Raw genomic sequence first — 25,192 nt, forward strand, 5'->3', positions numbered from 1 at the left:
GACGGACGCTGGACAACGACCGGTCACAATAGCTCACCTTGAGCACTTTGTGCTCTGGTGAGCTAAAAACCTACAGTGGCCCCACATCTCACACCAGCATCAAGAACTTTCAGTGTTTTCACATTTCGTTATTGTATCAACAAAACAACCAACAACTTTCCCACAGGAGTCAAAGGTGAAAGACAAGACTGGACAATCTGCCATTTGTCACTTTGTGTCCTTTCTATTCATAACTATGAGCCAATCTGACTAAAGTACTTGATCTTCTAAACGAAGATCTGAGAACACCCATTCGTCTTCTGTATATTTTGGATTTCCAGTATTGCTATTTTTATTCTATCCAATCAGACGACTTGTTCGAATGTCAAAGAGTAAGAAAAATGTGCAGTCATTCTAGGGCTTGAACCCGGGACCGCTCGCTTACAAAGCAAGTGGCCGACCGACTGAGCTAGCTGGCTATCTGATTCATTACGACATAAGAATTGTAAATATCAAAAGTCAAGGCTACAGGTAGATTTGCAAGATGTTGTAAGTTAGGCTCTGATTGGCTAGCAAAAGGGTCGTCAGAACGAGGCTATGAATAGGTTGTTCTCAGATCCTATGCGTAGCGTAATAGGAGATGTACTTCAGTCAGATTGAACTATGAGCCTGCAGGGAACAACACATGATCAAATCACTATGTTAAGCTGACTGGGTACCAAAGTAAAAACAATAGTAAGAACTGAACAAGAGGGTCATGATGACCCTGAATCGCTCAACTGAGTATATTGAACCACATGTTTCAAATGGCAAACTGATGTTAAAATATTAGAAAGTAGATCAGTAGGTCACATTTATGGTCACTGAAAGACAGATTAAAGATTGGTGTGCAGAACTGTACATGTCACCTAAATTTCAAGGCTGGATTTTAAACTAGAGTGGTCACAAGCAAACGTTTACGCACGGACACACGGATGACGTAGACCTACTGACCTAGTTTTTGATTACAGTTGACCCAGTTTCAAACTTGACCTAGATATCATCACGATGAATATTCAGACCAACTTTCATACAGATCCCATGAAAAATATCGCTTCTGGAGAGGTCACAAGGTTTTTCTATTATTTCACCTACTGACCTAGTTTTTGACCCAGTTTCGAAACTGAACTAGATATCATCAAAGTGAACATTCTGACTAATTTTCTTGAAGATCCACTGAAAAGTATGGACTCTAGAGAGGTCACAAGGTTTTTCTATTTTTAGACCTACTGACCTAGCTTTTGACCGCACATGACCAAGTTTCGAACCTGACCTAGATATCATGAAGATAAACATTCTGACCAATTTTCATGAAGATCTCATGAAAAATATCACCTCTAGAGAGGTCACAAGGTTTTTCTATTTTTAGACCTACTGACCTAGTTTTTGACCTCAGTTGACCCAGTTTTAAACTTGACCTAGATATCATCAAGGTGAACATTCTGACCAATTTTCATGAAGATCCATTGAAAAATATGGCCTCTAGGGAGGTCACAAGGTTTTTCTATTTTTAGACCTACTGACCTAGTTTTTGACCACAGTTGACCCAGTTTCAAACTTGACCTAGACATCATCAAGATGAATATTCAGACCAACTCTCATACAGATCCCATGATAAATATCACCTCTAACGAGGTCGCAAGGTTTTTCTATTACTTGACCTACTGACCTAGTTTCGAACTTAACCTAGATATCATCAAGGTAAACATTCTGACCAATTTGCACGAAGATCCATTGAAAAATATGGCCTCTAGAGAGGTCACAAGGTTTCTCTATTTTTAGACTTACTGACCTAGTTTTTGATCGCACGTGACCCACTTTCGAACTTGAACTAGATATCATCAAGGTGAACATTCTCACCAATTATCATGAAGATCCATTGAAAAATATAGCCTCTAGGGAGGTCACAAGGATTTTCTATTTTTAGACCTACTGACCTAGTTTTGGATCGCATGTGACCCAGTTTCAAACTTGAACCACGGACGACGGACGCTGTGCGATCACAAAGGTCACCTTGTCACTTTGTGACAGGTGAGCTAACTAGTAGGACAAGAATGCCCACAGAAAGTGATGTCAAGATGCAAGGGTGTGCTGCTGTCAGTTAAAAACCCAAAAGAGCGTTGACAAAATTGTGTTACAAAAGTTCGCACTGTTAAAAGGTGGTTTTCTTGTTCCTGGCCTTTTCCTTGGCTAAAAGCAGAACTATAGTTCCAGCAACTTGTATCAATGGCTTTCATTAGCTGACATCACATGGGAAAACCATTTACCCCTCAAAAGTAATAATGGTAGCGGTGGTTGAACACTGAAGTATGCCAAGTGTGTGTATTTAAAAAAAAGAAGACAACTATATATGTCAATTTGTGCCAGATTATTTAGAAAACCTACCATAATGCATGGCAAAGTTCTGTGGGGGCACATTTTTTACACAGACAGACACACAAACATATTTGACAAAGTTAACACTGACATGCATTATTATAATCCATTACAATTATTGTTGCATGGTGGGGTGTGGGGGGGGGGGGGTCATAAAAAATGTCAAGTAATAGAAGCACTCATTAAGTTCAGGGAAGCAATATAAAAACTAATTCTTCCCATTGTTTTCTATTTACATCCTGCAGGATAATTATGGTGTATTAGTTCCTGTTATTCTAATATATTGTAGTGCTAAAACTTAATTAACATCATTTACAATGTAATTAGCTCTGCAGAGTACAGGAGCTATGGAGCAATATTTATTTTACTGTTTGCCTTCAGTCAGGCAGCCTGCTCAGTTTACTGTTGTTTTTTTTTATCATAGGAATATTTGGCTTTGCCACAGAAGACTTATATGAAATCAGTTTATTCCTTACTCTGCTTAATTTCTACAATGAACTTGTCCATATTTCAATTTGGATAGTACCATTAACTGTTAAAAGGGGTGGTTACCAAAAAGATACTGACTGAATGGCGAACAGTGCAGATCATGATCAGACTGCACGGATGTGCAGGCTGATCATGATCTACACTGGTTGCAAAGGCAGAATCAATCATTTCCAGCATGATAAGGGTTAAAATACGTACCAGATCCAACTTGTTCTCTAGCAAAACTGTAAAATCGCAAATATTTGTGAGTAACTAATTTTTGTGGATTCCATGGCTGAGACATCAATTTTTTTGTTCAAAAGTTGAACTCCACAATTTCCCTTCCCCACAAATAAAATAGCAGTTCTGACCAAAACCATCGGATTTTGTGCCCGTGAAATTAAACAATTTGTCATGTAGAACATTCAGCTAACCAGTTTTGTCAAACTCGCCACCACTAAATATACCTAGCCACAATGGTTTACTGTGATGTGTGTTGAGGGGAGTTTGGGCTTGCAGAGGGTGGGTTAACAGGATTGGGATGTTAGGTTACTGATAGAACTGGGGCACTTGCATTAAAGATACACTTGGAAGCATTGAGGGCAGGTGACTGTTTAATGGAAGCTTAACTTATAAATTGGTTGGTGGGGGAGGGGGGTGAATTCTTGTTGCGCATTTATGACTGGTCACCACTTCTTCATAATGGCAGGTTAGACTGTAGGAATAAAGTTAACACATTTGGTAATACCTTAAAGTATGAAATAAACCCATTGTGGTGGGTTGAGGGGAATATATTAAGTTGCTGGCAAAACTGTGGTGTTTCTGCTGATTAATTTCATCAAAGGTTTGTTAAAATGTACATTGTTTCATAGTATATCGGTCTAATCAAACACTGTTCCTGCCTGTCCCTAAATTTGTGCCTTAAACCATAATTTTCTTGCTTATTTGTGTTTGTTTGAAAGTTTCTTACTAATAAGAAACTAATATATTATAGAAATCCACTCAAAATATAGTTGCCCCTTTTAATTTCAGTCTGTTCTTTTTTAACCATATTGTCTCATAAGGCACTTCAAACAAAAGTTTGGAATCAGAACAACAGTCAGACAGCAGACTGAACATGTACTGAGGCAATGCAAGGCAAAAACATTACCTTTGGCTGAAATTGACATTTTTCATCAGATCAAAACATCAATATTGTATTAATTCGAAAGTATATAATGCAAATACAGTAAACCACCAACCAATCAAAGTCTCAAGAAGACGCACCCAATTTAACGCTCGAGATATCCATGTTCTCGAGCAATTCAAACCTATAAAAATTACAGAAAAAGATAAAAGACTATGCACATGAATTGCTTGAACAAGCCTAGGAGCTCAAGCCATCTGTGCTCATGCAAGCTGTGAGTGAATCTACCCTGAACTCAAAGAGATCTTAATTAAAAAAATAACTTCCGCAGATCTCAATTAAGATATATACTACAGCAGAGTGAGAATGGATATGACAGTATTAATAATTCAGCTGCTTCTCTACAACAAAAAATAAATCTCAAAGGACATTTATTTCCATACAGCAACAAAGACTGAAGTTTTCATATCAGCATGTTTAATTAATAATGTTTATTGTATACAAACACATCTCTAATGAGGTATGTCAGTGAGATTTTCTACTGAATGCAGTGTTTCTTTTTTGTGCCCTTTATAATTACGTTTTTTCTCTCTCTCAAATTTATGACAAAAACAAGAGCGCTGCCAAGCGGGGCAATATACGCCCGAAGGGTTACACCGGAGGATGGGAGCAAAATTTAAAAGAACTTGACTGTTGAAGCCCGAAGGACAGGAACAACAAAAAGAAGAAATTCTAAAAAAAATTTTAAGTCCACAAAAAAATTCTTACCAGGTAAAGTTCTGTCAAAATACATCTAAAAATTGGATGTAACATCCATGTTGTACCACAGAAAAGTGGTCTCGGTTTTTCCCTACGGCCAATAATAAAAAAGTTTCAAAATAAGCTTTTTATAGTAACAAAAAAGGGAAGTAATACAAAAAAAAAATATTGTAAGAGAACAAAAAAGGGATCTGCCAAATAAAAACAAGAGGACTGCAATGCAGAGCAATATACACAAAGCAAAGTCATATATAACCTTTGACCCCTAAGTGTGACCATGACCTTGAAGCTAGTCATCTAAAACATGCGCTCTGCATGTCGCCTCAGTGTGGTGAACATTTGTGCCAAGTTTCTTTAAAATCCTTCAAGCAGTTCAAGAATTACAGAGCGGACACAGCAAAGTCATATATGATCTTTCACTCCTAAGTGTGACCTTGACCTTAAAGCTAGTCATCCGAAACAAGCGTTCTGCATGTCATCTCAGTGTGGTGAACATTTGTGTCAAGTTTCTTTGAAATCCTTCAAGCAGTTCAAGAGTTACAGAGCAGACACAGCAAAGTCATATATGACCTTTCACTCCTAAGTGTGACCTTGACCTTGAAGCTAGTCATCCGTAACAAGCGCTCTGCACGTCGTCTCCGTGTGGTGAACATTTGTGTCAAGTTTCTTTGAGAGTTACAGAGCGGACACGAAATTGCTAACGGACGGACGGACAGACGGACACCAGCGTCATAACATAATACGTCCCTTTGGGCGTATAATTACATTACCCTAATTTTTTCCCCTTTTCCCTAACAAAACCAGATCGTTCTATTTGAAACAAAAAATTTTTGTCTTCTGGAGTGCAAGACATTTATGAAAAAGGGCATTGCTAACTATTTTGAATTTCCCATCCCACCTGCCAACATTGCCCTGTCAACAAAGTACATATTACTTTTCGACACAGAAGAATCTTTGATATATAATTTCAGTGTTTTTCAATTTTAGCACAATATGAAACTAGCAGATCAGCTACAAAACATATATAATTATGTCTGTCTTACCTTTCTAAGGTCAAAACAATGTTTAATCATGCTTTTCCTTTCCAATGACAATTTTGTAAAATTCTAAAAAACATCCACTGAAGCAGTATTGACTGATCTCTTCCAAAAACATTATCCTCCAAATTTTATAACATAAATCATAAGTTTTCATTTCAATTCTCCCAGATGATCAATGATTTAGAATGGGGCTCACATTGAGAGAATTCTCTTCAGAAGATTTCATTTTTTTACTCTGCAAAATTAATAAGCTAGATTGAATTACATGCAGAGAAAACTTGAGTGTGCAGAGCAATAATGGAAAACCTGATCGTATCATAAAATTATTCCACTTTTCTCAAACTGTGGTTGTTTTATAATGACTTCCCCATGCATGTTTCTTTCTAAGCATATAATCTCTCTTGTATTGATGATATATTCAGTCACTTTTTACACTGTGCAGAATTCTGGTAATCCCTGCCAAGTACAGACTCCTCTCTATGAGCTTTTTGTTTATTATTTGAACTTATAGGCTAATTTGATGTTTTAGTTAAAGTGGTATTTTGGAAACATTCAAACTTTTTTGTCTGCAACAAGTTTTGTGCTAAGAAAACACCTTCTTACACAGTGTTCAGAGTGCAACCTTGCATGATAAAGGTTAGACTGCAAAATCTTTTAATTGTGTGGGCACGAAATTTCGTGGTTTCTGTCAAAACAGGAATTTCGTGGGGATATGAATTCGTGGATTTCAACTTTTGAACATAAAATGAATGGGAATTTTACTTGTTCATTGGGATTAAATTTCGTGGATTGACTCAAACTTACAAGAGGGAAATTAGTCCCCCACGAATATTAATGATTTCACAGTATTTTAAATCACTTGCCCATCACCTCTGTGGGACTGGGTTCAACCCTTCTTGTGATGTGCCTCATCAATCTAGGTGCTAATCTATCCCTAAAATAATGTACTAGCGGGTACCTGGGTTTTTCACCCGCCAATGAAGCTCCTTTGGGTCTCAAATTGTGCAAGTGTGACTTAAAACTGAACAAACGTACATGGTGTCCCGTTTCAAGTTTCACTCATCTATGAACAACAAGCTTTAAAAGTAACTGTTATTGATTAAAACATTACTAAATTTTAAGTTCTGAAAGCTAATTATCATGGATCAATGATCATTTCTCGGAACAGACATCAATTACCTAGAAAAACATATAACACTCATTTCAAAGTTTCCTATTTTGGACAAAATGTCTCAATGACAGACAGTCTATCGTCCGCAGGTTTTGTGATTACTTACTTACTTCTTCGTTTGTGTTCAACAATATTTCACTTATTTAATGACATCTAATCTAGAATTGTCCCAATCCACTTATTCTCATCACAGAAGAAGACAAATTTATGAGTTTGTTTATTCGAATCACCAGCCTTGCCATGAAAATCTTAATGTTATGTTCAAAAACATTTTTACCTCTGCAATAATTAGTAAATATTATCCAACATGATCATCCATGCCAAAGAGCAAATAACCCCACCAGTGACCTGATCCAGAAATGTTGACATGCTCGGCAAGGCATATCAAACTCCCACCATAACCAACATGTCTGAATATTCTGTTCCTGTAATCAATTGACTGTTCAGAATAAGCTCAAATGATTCCATTGTTTACATTTAAACTTGTGCATGTCACAGTATCAAAAAAAGAAGTAAATTTAGTACTTTTGTTTTTTTTCCGCAGAATATATATTTAACTACTGAGACATGCATTTTGTTCAAGAAAATTCAAATATAAACAACAGCTGTCAGAGAACAATGACACTGGACTTATACTAAAATCTGCCACTAAAAAAGTTTATAGCATTAATCTTTATTATACAAATTTGGCTCCAAACAAAACAACCCTCTTTTCCAAAGCACACTGCCTCTGGTGCATTTATTTGGGGTTAAATGGTACCACTACACTACAAGAAGGAAGTTTTGGACATCTAAGTAATGTGAGTATAGTGTAACCTCTTCAGAAGGACTGAAATTATTTATTTCTTGCTCTGCAATTATTTCATTAGCAAACTTATACTAGGAAAACCATAACAATCAACAAACACATTTGACTACATCTAGAAAATCAAAACATTTGACTACATCTAGGAAATAAAAACATTTGACTTCATCTAGGAAATCATCTTATTTGACTGTACATCTTAGAAAACCATGCATTTAGCTACACTAGGAAATCAACATATGTGCCTCAAATAACTGGGAAAAACCATACATTTGACTACACCTACAAAATCTACTCATTTGACTATATACACTTTAAAAGGAAATCAACACGTCTGACAAGAACAGCTGGAACAACCATAATTATATTGAAATACACCTGGGAAATAAATCACTGCATCTGTCTATATCGAAGACTTAGTACAGCTAACTCATTTGACTACATGATGTATGAAATCAACACAACTGATTCGACTACATCTAGGAAATCAAAACATGTGACTTTTTACCCATGAAGTCAACCCTATCTGACTTTTGGTCTTTCTAATTTACCTGACAATTCTGTTTGCATTGTATCATTGGTAAGTCAATTTTTTTTAAACAATTTTGACTGGTTTGCCAGATATAATTATGTTTATCTTTGAAAGAGCTGTACACCTATGAAATTATTCTACTATCCATAACTATTGACCTGGACACTCATGAATATTCCGTATGTTTCTGTAAATTAATTTTCTGTAAATTGCCATATAACTTGAAAATCCAATAAATTAGTATCATCATGAGGCATGTGCATATATAGGTGTACAGACAAAGCGTTCATGAGCTACTGATCTCGAGGTTGTGGGTTCAAGTCCTTTGCCTATTCGTATCCTATTTTTTAAATTTCATTTGTAAACTTAAAATTCATTGTTCATTTTGCTGAAAGAAATACATACTCTTCTATTCAATATTCTTATGTAGATTAAAATCTTCATGACCGGGCAAGTGAACGTTCACTCAACAATTCAAGGAACTGAGGACAGTTCACAAATGAAATAATGTTTCATAAAATGATGTCAGAATAAAAAGTAATACTGATGCAATTACATTATACTGAATTAAAAGATACGGTCTGAAATGAATTTAAACTTATGGTAACGGACATAGAAGTCGGAGAGCTTACCACTATGCCACCATGCCATAATATTTATTAGTTAACTATATTGGTTGTTTTAATAATGTCTACATTTTAAGGATACAAATATCGTGTAAAATAACAAAAATGCTCGAAAATATTGGTGAAGGTTAATGAGTCAATACTTACGGACAATACTTGTAACACCTACAAAATAATCAATTTGTCAACACCTATGCCATCACTACTGCAAAAATATAATTATTCAAAATATCCTTTCATCTAATGTGATCTGAATCAATGTGTACTCCTGCCCGAATGGAAATGCTATGTTAATGCCCTTGTTAAGCAATAATGTGATCCAATCAAGAAGCTTTGCAAGTCAATTTGTTTGGAATCATAGACCAGAATAATGTATCAATCATATGGAAAAACACTCCTGTCATCTTGGTCACAATAAATTGCTTTAAAGTAGCACTTCAACGTGCCAATATTTTATATGTAAAAATATGAAAATTTAATACTATGCACTGGTCAAGTAAATAAATATATAATCTACTGCAGTTGGTCTTAAATTCTGGAGAAATTGGTTTGTTTGTTTGTTGAGTTTAACAACGCACTGATACAATTATTGGTCATATAGCAACTTTCCAGCTTTGACGGTGGAGGAAAACCTCAGGTGCCCCTCTGTGCATTATTTCATCACAGGCGGACACCTGGGTAGAACCAACAACATTCTGTAAGCGATCTGGATGGTGTTGATTAATTGTAAAATAACAGAAAAATACCAGCATAACACTAATTAGACATTTACATCTAGTTCATATGCAAATTAGTTTCTGTTTGTATATTCTGCTTAATTACAACACAAAAGTGAAGAAAAAAAAAAAGCGACTAAAACTTACTTAACCGTATAGTTTCAATACACTTAGTTTAAAGCTATTTTGTATGTTTTTTGACGACATACCTGCTCCTGCTCCATTATATATCTTTTAGGCTCCAGAAAAGATCTGATTTAAATATAGATAACTTTTGGCCTCAGGAAAACATCTGATTTTACGGTACAAATTGTCATTGACTTACTTTGTAGCAATCCCTTGAGTTTAAGTGACAGTTCTGACTGAACACTTGAAATCAATGCCACTTTGTTTACCAATATAGAACATTGTAATAAATTAATATCAAGGAAAATTGAATGAACTGATATACCCCATGGAACAAGATGACCCCGAGTTCATTAATGTACAATACATTTCACTGAATTTTGTTAATGCTCCAATTATAAAGGCACATTAGCTCTAATTTAAATGAAGTTGAGGGAACTTACCTAAATTAAACTAAATACCTTTGGCACTAGTAAAATGTTCAATCAGACTAAACATTATCCTAACTTTTGAAAAAGTTTAAATACAAATTTAAAGGGCAACAACTCTATAACAGGGCCTCCTCTGCCATTCGCCAATGTAGCCGAATGCTACAAATTCAAAGAAGCAGATTTTTGAAAGTGGCGACAGGAATTTTATTAAAATGTGGCCAAATTTCAGCAATTCAGCTTCAATTTGGCAGTTTTCTCAAAAAGTGGCTACAACTTTCTGAGGCCCAGTGGAAGCCCTGTGTAAAAAAAAAGCACTCTTCAGAAATGCATTCAAACTATACTTGAGACATTTATGATTTACTATAGTATTTGCAAGAAATCTTATCTGTATTTACCCTATCCAAACTCAATCAACAACATATTTTCCACTTTATATAATGACAACACTTAACTTTTTTCCTGTACTATTTCCATGAAATACATGTCTACACGTCAATAATTAATAGCAGAAATACAAAATGTCATCTTTTTTAAATAATCCACATAGTAGAGATGGTACCTACCCAAATAAATCAAAGGGAGACAACTCTGAATTGACCAATAAACTGAAGCCAGCATTAAACATTGATCAAAAGTGAAAGAAAAATCAGATAGGTCCTTATTCAAACAACTTATCAGGCAGACAAAATATGACCTACATTTGTTTAAATCCCTCTGTATTCAGTTGCAATGTGCACGCTTTTCTCATGACTTACACCACAGTTATTTTGTAAGTTGTAGTGAGGCCCTGATAGAAAGTTAAGTAATGCATGAACATTATACAGAATACTGCATACATTCCTTTGAAGAAAATTTACGACATTAAGAAACGTTATTAAGTTTTGATCTTTTAGCCAAAGTTATTTATTTATTGTTCTCAATGGTGATACATTGCTTTACACAACATTTATATATCAAAATGTAAAATGTATATATCCAACAATGAAAAATAACAAAAAAAGTTAAATTGGTAACCAAAAAATTCATTGTCATCAAATATAATTACAATGTTTTGAGGTAGTGGTTGTAATTACTACATGTTAAGGTAGCTGACAGGTAATGACTCTATGTAATGTATTTTAAGCAATTCTCAATTTAAACATTCTCTGGAGGGAACTAGCATGATCATTTGCTTTCCTTGAAAAACGAATAAATGCTGAAAAATGGAGATTACTCTATTTGATGATTTTCGTTACAGGTCAACTACCCTAAACAAACTAAAAGGTGTTTTATTTATTGTTGAAAACAAAGTAATCGGATAATTTCAGATATCAACATTAATTTAAAACTTATACTGTTCACACAACTTGAAAAAAGGTTTTTGTTGGGGCCTCTCATTTACAAATATATCAACAATTATCACCTGAATTGAGTGCATTCATGAGTGGAAATATTGATGGTAAAATGGTGTAGGGGTTTGTTTACAATATAAAATCTTTAATAACTTCTTTAAGGTATATTTTTGGTATGGTTTTGGTAAGCTTATAATAAAGAGCATGTCATTCTCTTTCACTCAGAATTTTTTCAAGCATTTTAGACTCTTGGCTAGTCTTGGAATTTGACTTTATTAAAAGACAAAAGGAAGTTCAGTATAGGCTCTTTCAAAATGTTGAAAGTAGAGTAAACTTACATTATACTCTATTGAATTATTTAGCTGTGGGAGCTTTTGATATAGACTATAATTGGGGAAGTCCTAAAATCTTTGAAAAACGGTCAATACAAGAGTTGTCCATTTTGCTTCAGATATTTTGAGAAAGTCATTTTTTAGATATCAAATATTTCTATTTTTGACATGGAGAAGAGGAAAACCATAAATATATTTAGAAAATTGGTGCACTTAGCTATCATTTCACTCTGAAAAAAACATGTAAAGATGAATTTGAATTTTTTAGGTACCATCTCTACACATAGTCTCCCTGATTTAGGTAGTAAATACATTATCAGCTTCCCACAGAGTTCTAGTTTTCACAGAATAACAGGTGTGACATCTTTCTGCCACACATACAGGCAGAAGATGATAATTTGTCAGTTAAAGACGCTCGCTGCAGTTTTTTGTATGAGAGATGAGGTACAAATTTCCCAATAATAGAATTTGTTCAAACTTTGTATATGGACACAGTTTCATGTTAGGAACAGAAAATGCAAAAACAATCACAGGTCACCATGCTTGTTTAGGAGTTATCTGCCCTTAAAAACTGGATTCAAATCAAATCATAAATGGAGCTGCTATTGTGCAGACAAGGTCAAAATAGCTAATTTTGGCCCTTTCAGAGGCCATAACTCTGGAACCCATTATGGGATCTAGCCAGTTCAAGAAAGGAACCAAGATCTTATGGTGATACAAGTTGTGTGCAAGTCTGGTTAAAATCAAATCATAAATGAAGCTGCCATTGTGCTGACAAGGTCAAAATAGATAATTTTGGCCCTTTCAGGGCCCATAACTCTGGAACCCATTATGGGATCTGGCCGGTTCAAGAAAGGAACCCAGATCTTATGGTGACACAAGTTTTGTACAAGTTTGATTAAATTCAAATCATAAATGAAGCTGCTATTGTGCAGACAAGGTCAAAATAGCTAATTCTGGCCCTTTCAGGGGCCATCACTCTGGAACCAATAAAGGCATCTGGCCAGTTCAAGAAAGGAACCAAGATTTTATGGTGATACAAGGTTTGTGCAAGTTTGGTTAAAATAGAATCGTAAATGAAGCTGCTATTGTGCAGACAAGGTCAAAATAGCTAATTCTGGCCCTTTCAGGGACCATAAGTCTGGAACCCATAAAGGAATCTGGCCAGTTCAAGAAAGGAACCAAAATCTTATGGTGATACAAGTTGTGTGCAAGTTTGGTGCAGACAAGGTCAAAATAGCCAATTTTGGCCCTTTCAGGGGCCATAACTCTGGAACCCATTATGGGATCTGGCCGGTTCAAGAATGTAACCAAGATCTTTTGGTGACACAAGTTTTGTGCAAGTTTGATTAAATTCAAATCATAAATGCAGCTGCTATTGTGCAGACAAGCTCAAAATAGCTAATTTTGGCCCTATCAGGGGCCATAACCCTGGAACCCATTAAGGGATCTGGCGGGTTGAAGAAAGGAACCAAGATCTTATGGTGACACAAGTTTTGTGCAAGTTTGGTTAAAACCAAATCATAAATGAAGCTGCTATTGTGCAGACAAGGTCAAAATAGCTAATTTTGGCCCTTTCAGGAGCCATAACTCTGGAACCCATAATGGGATCTGGCCAGTTCAAGAAAGGAACCAAGATTTTATGGTGATACAAGTTGTGTGCAATTTTGGCTAAAATAAAATCATAAATGAAACCACTATCGTGCAGACAAGAAATTGTTGACGCACGCACACATGCAAATTCTGGCCCTTTAAGGGGCAATAACTCTAGAACTCATGAAGGGATCTGGCCAGTATTCGAAAGAAACCGAGATATCATGCCAATACAAGTTTTGTACAAGTTTGATCAAAACTGCTTGCAAAATGTGGTCTCTATCGTGTTCACAAGAAATTGTGGACGGACGGACGTTAGGCGATCACAAAAGCTCACTGTGACAGGTGAGCTAAAAACAGACTGTACCTTTACCTTGGTACCTGCAGATAATGCAGCATTTGATGAAAAGAATACTCCTAATATCACTCAGCCATGGGCCCCCACAATCCCCACCCAATACACACACCGCTACCACATGAAGATTGAATGGGCAGACTGAAACACATATATAAGACCTAGTATAATATTCATTCAAAAACTATGTTAAACCACATTAAATTAACAGAGGATTCTTGTAGTTTGTTACTTTCAACAAGAGCTGTCTCCATAGGATGACACATGCCCCCGATGGCACTTTGAATGAATAGTTATGGCCAATGTTAGAGTTTAGGACCTTTGACCTACGGAACTGGGTCTTGCGCGCGACACGTCGTCTTACTGTTTCACACATTCATGCGTAGTTATTTTAAAATCCATGCATGAATGACAATGATATGGACCGGACACGCCCATCAATGCACTATCATGAAAAATGACCTTTAATGTCTTGACCTTTGAGCTACGGACCTGGGTCTTGCGCGCGACACGTCGTCTTACTGTGGTACACATTCATGCCAAGTTATTTGAAAATCCATCCATCGATGACAAAGATATGGACCGGACACGCCCATCAATGCACTATCCTTTAACGTCTAAGTGTGACCTTGACCCTTGAGCTACGGACCTGGGTCTTGCGCGCGACACGTCGTCTTACTGTGGTACACATTCATGCCAAGTTATTTGAAAATCCATCCATCGATGACAAAGATATGGACCGGACACAAAAATTGCGGACAGACTGACAGACGGTTCAAAAACTATATGCCTCCCTTCGGGGGCATAAAAATGACAAAATTATCATCTGCAAACTATACTTTCAGTTTATAATGGATTGGAAACTTGATCACTGTATTTGTAATATACTATGATAATGTACAGTATGACAGAAAATAATTTCTCATTGATCCAGTTCTACTGTGCCTCAATATTGCAGGATTCTCAAATGTCAACCAGTCGCCTCCTTATGATGCTGTTTCTAAAAATAAATTTCTGTCCTGAAAGTAATTTGTTTGTTACAATAGGATTGTTCTGCTAGTTTTAATAGAGTGTTGGCTCATCATTCAGTTTGGACAATACCATTTATCATTTGAAGGGATGTTCACTTAAAATTTACTGACTGAACAGTGAACAGTGCAGACCACGACCAGTCTGCAGATGTGCTGACGAGAAATCACTTGTTAAGACTACTTTCTGAATTTAATCTGCCGACAAGACATTCAGATATCAGCTGTCTTTCTATCAAAGAATGGTAAATGAAAACGACCTTTTTGCATACAAATTTAATACAGAAACAACGATAATAAGGAAATGTACATAATACACCTGTAAGGTTCTCATAAAACAAGAGCTGTCTCCATAGGATGACACATGCCCCCGATGGCACTTTAAATGAATAGTTATGGCCGATGTTCGAGTTTAGGACCTTTGACCTACGGAGCTGGGTCTTGCGCGCGACACGTCGTCTTACTGTGTCACACTTTTATGCATAGTTATTTTAAAATCCATGCATGAATGACAAAGATATGGACCGGACACGCCCATCAATGCACTATCATGAAAAAAGACCTTTAACATCTAACTGTGACCTTGACCTTTGAGCTACGGACCTGGGTCTTGCACATGACACGTCGTCTTACTGTGGTACACATTCATGCCAAGTTATTTGAAAATCCATCCATCGATGACAAAGATATGGACCGGACACGCCCATCAATGCACTATCCCTTAATGTCTAAGTGTGACCTTGACCTTTGAGATACGGACCTGGGTCTTGCGTGCGACACGTCGTCTTACTGTGGTACACATTCATGCCAAGTTATTTGAAAATCCATCTATCGATGACAAAGATATGGACCGGACACGCCCATCAATGCACTATCCCTTAATGTCTAAGTGTGACCTTGACCATTGAGGTACGGACCTGGGTCTTGTGCGCGACACGTCGTCTTACTGTGGTACACATTTATGCCAAGTTATTTGACAATCCATCCATCGATGACAAAGATATGGACCGGACATTCCCATCAATGCAATAACCTTTAATGTCTAAGTGTGACCTTGACCTTTGAGCTACGGACCTGGGTCTAGCGCGCGACACGTCGTCTTACTGTGGTACACATTCATGCCAAGTTATTTGAAAATCCATCCATCGATGACAAAGATATGGACCGGACACGAAAAATGCGGACAGACCAACAGACCGACAGACAGACAGTTCAAAAACTATATGCCTCCCTTTGGGGGCATAAAAAGCCATGCTCATGTACTAGCAAATTATGGATTTGTATTAAAATACTATAATACAAAATATTATGTTAGAATCATGACTTTTTTGTGTCTTTGGGTTGTGATGTCTAATGTTAACTGTAACAGAATAAATATTTATAGAGAGGAACTGACAAAAGACCTTTGTATAATGTTTGCAGTGGGCAGGTTGTTTTGATAGATCTGAGTTTCAATAACTTACAGGCAGAGGTATGTTATCAATACAGAACAGGAACGTTCAAATACATTTCTGTAGAACAGCAATAATAAAAATATTTTTACCATCATATCAAAAATGCTAGAACAATTTACTTTTAATTTATAAAAATTATCATTTCCATAAATCAATATTGTACTGTGGTACATGAATGCAATATCAAAATGCATGTATATAATTGAGCCACGCCATGAAAAAACCAACAGTGGGTTTGCAACCAGCATGGATCCAAACCAGCCTGCGCATCCGCGCAGTCTGGTCAGGATCCATGCTGTTCACTTTCAAAGCCTATAGCAATTAGAGAAACAGTTAGCGAACAGCATGGATCCTGACCAGACTGTGCAGATGCGCAGGCTGGTCTGGATCCATGCTGGTCGCAAACCCACTATGTTGGTTTTCTCATGGCGCGGCTCTTATGACTATATGGTTAGAATGTTTGTATTCTTCAAAATTGTACAAACTCTGCCTTCGAGACCAGTGCAGACCAAGGTCAGCCTGCACATATCCTTACCGACTGATTCACTATTCAGTCGGTAAATTTTCAGTGAACACCCCTTTGAATAATAAATGGTACTGCCCAAATTGAACGATGGACCAGTCCATTTCAGAAGTTTAGCAGGCTAAAGATTAACACTACATCATTATTGATCTGACGTGAAATGATTCATGACTGTATTGTATTACATTGATACAAGAGAATAAATCTTTATTCCAAACACCATATACTTATATTTTTCTGACTGTTGTAAATAATTATGTTCATGACTGTACATTCAGTTATTCACAACTTTTCTATATTCCTAAAAGAACATGTTTATATGTTATAAAGAATTTAATTATATGTGTAATGTATCTTTTATTTCTAAATACAATGCAATACAAAATGTATCTTACATATTAGCAACAAGCAATCCACAAATTTACCATCTGTTGTTCCTCACAAAGCTTAATTATCCTATTACATGTGAAAGTCATCCAATATGCCAACAATTAACAACAGAAATTACAGATCTGAGATAATTATATATTAACAATTATATATATACAGCAGACTTAAATATGGTCTTGACTTCAGTTACAATGTTGTTTTAGTCTAAATCAAAGTACTGATAGCACAGTACTGATGGAAGGTGATTTATGTGTATGAAAAGAATCCATTCCAAAAATGGCACAAGCGCTAACAGTGCTTTGATAGTTAGAAAGGCAGCCGATAGTAAATTAATTACTGAGCCATTAGTATATATTCAAAGTATGTTGAACTATTTTTTACTGGACATGAGCACTAAGTCTTGTTAAGTTTGTGATCAAGTCCACAGCTACCTCAAAGGTGGCTATAGAGTAGGCCAAATTTTCCGGTCTGTAACGATAATGACGTCAGAGGTGGTAAATTATTCCGCATTGAACTACATTGGTTTGAACAATATTTTATTAATCAAATAGCATTTAATTACAATACATTTTTACAGAAGCTAGGGATTGAGTAGAAAGCTAATAAGCTTTTTTAGAAACTCTTTCCCGAGTTGCTGTGACCTTGAACTTTAACCTAATGACTTCAACAATAGCTGGGGTCATTTACAGATTAGAGGTAATCATCGTCTAAAGGTTTAAGGCCAGAGGCCTCAGGACTCTCCAGATAATGGTTAGAAACTACTTTCGGTCTTGACATCACTGTGGCCATGACCTTTGACCTACTGTCCCCCAAATCAACTGGGGCAGTCTACTGACTACTGACAATTGTCCTACATGAATAAAGTTTGACAAATGTAGGCTAAAATGTTCTTTCTTTATTAGGCAGAAACCATTTTCATTCTCCATGTCATAGTGATCTTGACCTTTGGCCAGTTGGGTTATCTTCCGACCACAGGAAATCATCTTATGAAGTTTGAAAGCAGGTAGACCTACAGCTTCTTCAGTTTTTCATCTGAACTTGTTTTCAGTCCCAAGATCACTTTAACCTCAACCTCAGACCTAATTTGACACCAAAAACATATGCTGCATCTACTGACTACAAACAATCATCCTATGAAGATTGACTACTGTTTAAGTCTTAGCCCTCTCTAGTTATTGATAGTAAACCAACTGGTCGCCTGACAGGCAGACAGACAGATAGACTGACAATGACCGAAACAATATACTCGCCCTTCCTCGAAGTTGGGTGGATAAAATGAAGCAGTAAGTTTTGTGATTGTTGTAGAAATTTTAAACGTTCTCAATTACTTTTGAAACAGGCTGTAGATATGTTACAAAGTCTCATAGTTTTACTATAAGAATTTTCTTTTTTTTTTTTACAGAAAATTTAATTGAGAACTTTTAATAATGATTACGGTAAATTTCAATTTTTCCAAAGAGGTGTACATAGCTCTTCTCAAATTAAACAAGAGGGCAACAGTGGCCCTAAGTCACTCACCTGACCTTGATTGTTTGACCTTGAATAATATGTATGACATACAGAATCATGAATGGTAACAAATGTGTTCAGTAATAACTAATGGCCCCTAAAACAAGGCCAAATGCCAACATTTGAACACATTTGGGACAGGATCCTACTAGGATGCCACAGACCTGACAGACTGTTTCAAGAGTTAAAAAAGGACCCAATCTCTTTGGAAAAAGACAAAGATGTTAAAGATGATAAAAAACACTCTCCTTTCAATGAATGGTAAACTGAAGTAGAACAAAATCAATACCAGATCCTGGCAACAGTATCTAGATAAACATCTCAATAAACTTTACAAATAAAGGTAATTCCTCTCAATTCCCAAAGTACATGCTTCATACTTGTACAGCAAATAGGTAACTGAATAAACTGAATTGCAGATTTCCAATGACAGCAAAATGTGTGCCTGAAATTCTCTTATGCTGTCTACCTTATCAAGCCAGACTGTACTTTTTCAGTAGTGTTATTTCGACTAGCTACTAAACTGATTATAAAGAATTTGTCACAAAATTTCAACTTTTGTAATTTTTCTTTTATTTTAATAAATGTAATAGTGACAAATGCCAGTCTATTTTAGAGATTTTTGCAGAGAACTGATTGTAATGATATTGTAGACTGGCTACATTCACAATTTTACAAATAAAAATATGAACAAGAGGGCCATGAAGGCCCTGTATCGCTCACCTGACCTACTGACCTAAAGATCATCAAGATTTACATTCTGACTAAGTTTCATTAAGATATGGTCATAAATGTGGTCTCTAAAGTGTTAACTAGCTTTTCCTTTGATCTGCCCGGTTGACCTATGTTTTTGACCCCACATGACCCAGATTCGAACTTGACCTAAAGATCATCAAGATTAACATTCGGACTAAGTTTCATGAAGATACAGTTATAAATGTGGCCTCTGGAGTGTTAACAAGCTTTTCCTTTGATTTGACCTAGTGACCTAGTTTTTGACCCTACCTGACCCAGATTTGAAGCTGACCTATAGATCATCAAGATCAACATTCTGACCAAGTTTCATTAAAATATGGTCATAAATGTGGCCTCTACAGTGTTAACTAGCTTTTCCTTTGATTTGATCTGGTGACCTAGTTTTTGATCCTACATGACCCAGATTCAAACTGGACCTTGAAAATATCAAGATTAAAATTCTGACCAAGATTCATGAAGATATAGTCATAAATGTGGCCTCTAGAGTGTTAACAAGCTTTTCCTTTGATCAGACCTGGTGACCTAGTTTTTGACCCCAGATGACCCAATATCGAAGTCGTCCAAGATTTTATTGAAGGAAACATTCTGACCAAGTTTCATTAAGATTGGGCCAAAACTGTGACCTCTAGAGTGTTAACAAGCTTTTCCTTTGATTTGACCCGGTGACCTAGTTTTTGAACCCAGATGACCCAATATCTAATTTGTCCAAGACTTTATTGAGGGTAACATTCTGACTATATTAAGATTGGGCCGAAATTGTGACCTCTAAGAGTGTTAACAACCTTTTCCTTTAATTTGACCTGGTGACCTAGTTTTTGACCCCAGATGACCCAATATCGAATTTATCCAAGATTTTATTGAGGGAAACATTCTCACTAAGTTTTATTAAGATTGGGCCAAAATTGTGACCTCTACAGTGTTAACAGTCAAATTGTTGACCGTACGGACGGACGAAGATGGACACAGGGCAATCACAAAAGCTTACCTTTGAGCACTTCATGCTCAGGTGAGCTAAAAAATATATTGTATCATAGTCTAGGAGCTAGTCTAAATGTTATTATGATGAAATTCTGACAACAAATAAGCTTGAAATCAAGATCAGTCTTGATAAATTTGTTATTGTAGTTTTTGCAAATCATTTTTTTACAAAGACAAAACATTCCTTATTGTGTACTCAGAATGTCAAAAACAGTATATACTTATACACGTCTCATGTTCTGGGTGTGAAATAATGCCAGGTCATATTTTTGGTGGACAATGACCTTATTTCAAGTATCTTAAGATATTGGTCAAACTGACTTTTTCTAAAATTGGTAAAGAAAGACAACATTTCAATGTATCAGCAAAATGCTAACACATGATCTAATCTTTGTGTCCTTCCAAACTGAATTCATTAAATTCTTAGCTTCACAACTCATTTCTGATCATTTTTTTCAACTTGTGTAATAAGTTCTTTATGAAGAGATACTCATGTAAGATCCTTTATGAATTTTTAATTTAAAATTATGCCAAATTCAAATAGCCATAGCATCACTCAATCCTTTCACATACTTTAACACATGCAAACTAGGGCTGTCATTGATTGGGTCTTAAGCATATTGACGATACCGATATATTGGAAGACAAATATCGACGATACATCGATATATCGATTATTAAGTTAGATTAACAACCTATTTGCTCATGTGCATGCTTTATACCTTCTTGTTAATGTTAATTTTAGTTTAATTGCCTGCTTTTCATATTACTGTTTAATTGTGTTGTATTTGTATTTATGAAATAAATGAAATATATAAAAAGTAATAAAATCTTTCATCTTTATTTTGCCTTCAGTCATTCCTCTTTCGTATTTATCCTACTTTAGAACTTAGTGAACATACTAGTAATATCAGGCACTGGAGTTGGGTTTCAAACAGCTAGGTGCCTAGGACCCTTTTTTCTCTCTGTAAAATATTGATTTTTGAAAATGGGAATCGATAATCGATCGACCAAAAAATATCGTTGATACATCGATATCGTTTCTATCGATGACAGCCCTAATGCAAACTCACAAAATGCCAGTGGAAAATGAACAAGTGCTGTCTTATGATAGGATGCTAATCTATTTGAAAGCAAGTCAATAAAAACAGGAATAAAATCACGATCCCATCCATAGATCTGCTCTTCCTATTGAGCTAAGCGGGTGGGCACAAAGCGCTCTTGATTGGCTTACCCTTGAGAACAGATATTCGCCATCTTGTAGCTCCCTCCCTGAATTTTTAGAAGCCCTGATTAGGTTTAACAGATATTATACATGAAGTCCATATCAGTACAGATTATAGTGGGTTTTTTTTTTTTCAGGCCAATGTGGGCTGAAATTAGGCCCCAATCCCAATGGCAAATAACATGTTTTTTTCCTCCAAATTTCAAAGCTATAATTTCCCAAAGTTTTACTTTTTCAACCAAAACTGTACCTACGAATTCTTAAACATTTCAAACACAAGAGAGTTTGCCAACTAAATGTATTTATTTACTGTTGTTTTCTTAAATGTAATATTTTAATAATAGATATGACTTTTTTTTAACAATTCCCAATTTAGACATTTTACAACACATTTTTCCCCAATTGTAAAGGCCCTAGCCCTATCGCCGAATCAGTAAGAAAAAACACTGGATTATTTCAAATACTCCTTTTTCCTCCATATAACAGTCTACACTGCCTGACAACGAGCGCTTTAGTAAGGCAGTGCAGATTTTTTTCCTTGTAAAGGTACATTTGTACCACCCATAAAATCCCCAACTATTGTTCCTGTCTAGTTTTTTTTTGCTTTTCAACAATAGTTTTACTATTTAAGTTTTGTAAACTGTTATTAAAATATTTTTATTAAAAAATGAATTTTATTTTGTTAAGTTTCAATTTTTTCCTATTAAGACAACATATAGAGGTATTTTCCTATTTCTGTCTCTGTTGGAATGTTTCAGTACGAAGAGATAGATAGAACTGTAAGGAATTATGAACCTGCTTCATGAGCAATGGTTGGCAGGTTGTTACTGGTGTCAAATACATTTATAAGAAACTAGTTAATATTATGGCCTTATATGTATACATGTATACATGAAAAAATATCTTTAAATTTTTAGATTGTCCATTGATTTCTAGAATCCGTATCTACACATGTAATGCTAAATATCTCGGACTAGATCTATTCGCTGACCTTAAGTTTAACACATATATATCTAGAGTAACTTCCAATGCAAACAGATCTCTTGGTTTCATTAAAAGGAAAATAACAACTAAAAATAAAAAAGTCAAAGAACTAGCATACAAGTCCCTGGTCCAGCCACAGGTTGAATATGCGTCAACTATCTGGAGTCCCTACATTAAATCTAACATTCACAAGGCAGAAATGGTCCAGAGACGTGCAATACGATGGGTAAAGAGGGACTACTCCCCTCTCTCTCAAGCGTAACAGCCATGCAGGAAGACCTTGGCTGGCGTTCCCTTGAACATCGCAGACTAGACTGACGGCTCATCATGTTTTACAAAATATACCATAACTTAGTTGCAGTTAATCTCCTGCCATATATCCAAGTCCCTCATAGGTTAACAGGACACATGCACCCTATATCTCTACGACAAATACAGGTTTCCTCTGACTACCACAATTACTCCTTCTTTCCTCACAGCATTGTACTTTGGAACAAACTCCCAAGTCACATTGCCACCCTGCCCGACCTTGACCAGTTCAAGAGGGCGGTTGTAAAGATGCAGTATTAGTCTGGATCCCAAAGTCTCTAATTTTTATCTTTTCACTTTTTTCTCACTATTAACTTTTTAATCATGACTTAGTCTAGAACACTTTTCCAGTCTCGCTTATCCTGACATGCTTTCATTTCACTGTCAGGTTTTATCTCTCTCTCACCTACTTACTTACAATCCGATGTGCACTTATTTCCTGCCTATAACACTCGTGAGAGGGGTTGGCAGTATCCAGAGGTAAATAGAGATAGTATTTTCAGAATGTCTGTAAAAACTTCAATATTCTAGATGTGGTTACCAGACTGCTAGACCAAAGAAGTATAAAATACTTTTATTTTTATAGCTTTTTGGCTAGACACACTTCCTAATTTTATATTTAATAGAGCGTAACTAGCCATAACCAAAGAAGTATAAAATACCAAAGAAGTATAAAATACACTGAATGGCAACAGGAGATAATCTCGCGTAAGTGCGTGTCACTGCGTTATCTTACTGAAGTGTTTGCTGACTCGATCATTCATGATCAAATCAACAGACGCTTATTAAAGTATTACACTTGCGATACGGCCGGCACGTAATAAACTGAATAGGGTCCAATTTTTAAACAACAACTGTTGATTTCTCAGACTTCCAATCATAACTTCATTCATTCTCCATGTAGAAAATACTAATAACATTAAAAAGACACCATTTTCATTATAAACAAACGATCTGCTAGAAAGTTTTTCATGACACAAATTTTTATCCTTCTGCTGCCTGTTTCATACACCGTTAAAACGAGATCTCATTCAGTTCCCATGTAATGTTGCCGAGATTTGCTCAATATGCCTTTCAAGTTGCCTGTCTATTCATTTTCATAGCTCTTTGAAAAATACAGAACTTGCACAAGTACCCCTGGGGGTCCAATATAGTAAGTGACATTTCAAAATCTAGGTATAATATTAATTGCTTTATTACATATAGATTTTAAATTACCATCTTTTGCTCCCTGCCTAAAACAACAAATATTTTATTTCAACTGCCTTATCCTTCACCGATATATAAACACACGCTAGATAAAGTGCATATCCGAACGTATGAACACTTTCCTGAATAAATTATCGTCGCTCCTTTGTAGTATCTAGAGAAAATACAAGTATATTAAACAATTAAATGAAAAACAATTACAAATGAACAATACCTGTTTTTCAGCACGAATCAATTGGAAAACACTTCGTTCTTTGTCAGCAAGAGATGATGCTGCTGCTGCAGCCGGAACTAAATTACTTCCCCTGATCAATGAGGGGAAAAAACTGCGAATAAGGTTGGGATTTTTTAGACAAGAGTTGTCGCGCTTCGTATATGAAAAGTCAAATAACAGGAAGGTCTAATGCTAAAATGCAAAAAGGACCAAACAAATCATTATAAAATTTAAAACAAATTACACATAACGAAAATTGAATAATTTTTCTACATTTTTAGGGGTATCGAATTTCGAGGGTTCATCGCAATAAGGGCGTATCTACATATAATAACTATATGTAGATACGCCCTTATTGCGTTGAACCCTCGATTTTGGTTATTAATAAACGATGTAACTCATTGCAGACTTGTAATCTGGTTTTCTGTCCAATATTGGTTCCCATTTTTGAAGTTCGCAGGGGACCAGTCTATGCAGACTTGTAATCTGGTTCCCTGTCCAATATTGGTTCCCATTCAAAAGGGGACTAGTCTAGACTTGGAGCGGTCATTAATAAAACCCGTCCCGGCCCGGCCCAAACCACGGAAATAGCCGATTCCTATTGTACGGAAACCACCGGAAACTTACGGACGGAAGGCTAATATAATTATGAATGGTGATACCGTCATCTTAATCAAGGCAAATTTATGTGTATTTTATTTCATTATTACAGAAGTAGAAGCAAAGTATTTAATATTGATGATACGTATGTTTGATGAAGTATTGCACTTGACATAAGCAAAGACCTAAAATAACAAGATATTTGAAT

The 25,192-nt window shown here is 35.9% G+C and overlaps 1 protein-coding gene across 2 annotated transcripts in view; it reads right to left on the bottom strand.

The window, feature by feature from the left end:
* LOC123534400 (protein-tyrosine sulfotransferase 1-like) overlaps positions 1-24,467 on the bottom strand; it is a 61,227-nt gene extending 36,760 nt beyond the window's left edge. Inside the window, exon 1 of one of the 2 annotated variants that reach the window (XM_045316633.2) lies at positions 24,385-24,467. The gene's annotated coding sequence lies outside the window, so the exon portion shown is untranslated. Of the gene's footprint in view, positions 1-13,823; positions 13,934-24,384 lie in introns of those variants that run through there. The other variant, XM_053520063.1, reaches the window with a different exon arrangement.
* Between the last annotated feature and the right edge of the window lie 725 nt (positions 24,468-25,192).

This window comes from Mercenaria mercenaria, chromosome 12 (assembly GCF_021730395.1).
Source record: "Mercenaria mercenaria strain notata chromosome 12, MADL_Memer_1, whole genome shotgun sequence".
Lineage (NCBI taxonomy): Eukaryota > Metazoa > Mollusca > Bivalvia > Venerida > Veneridae > Mercenaria > Mercenaria mercenaria.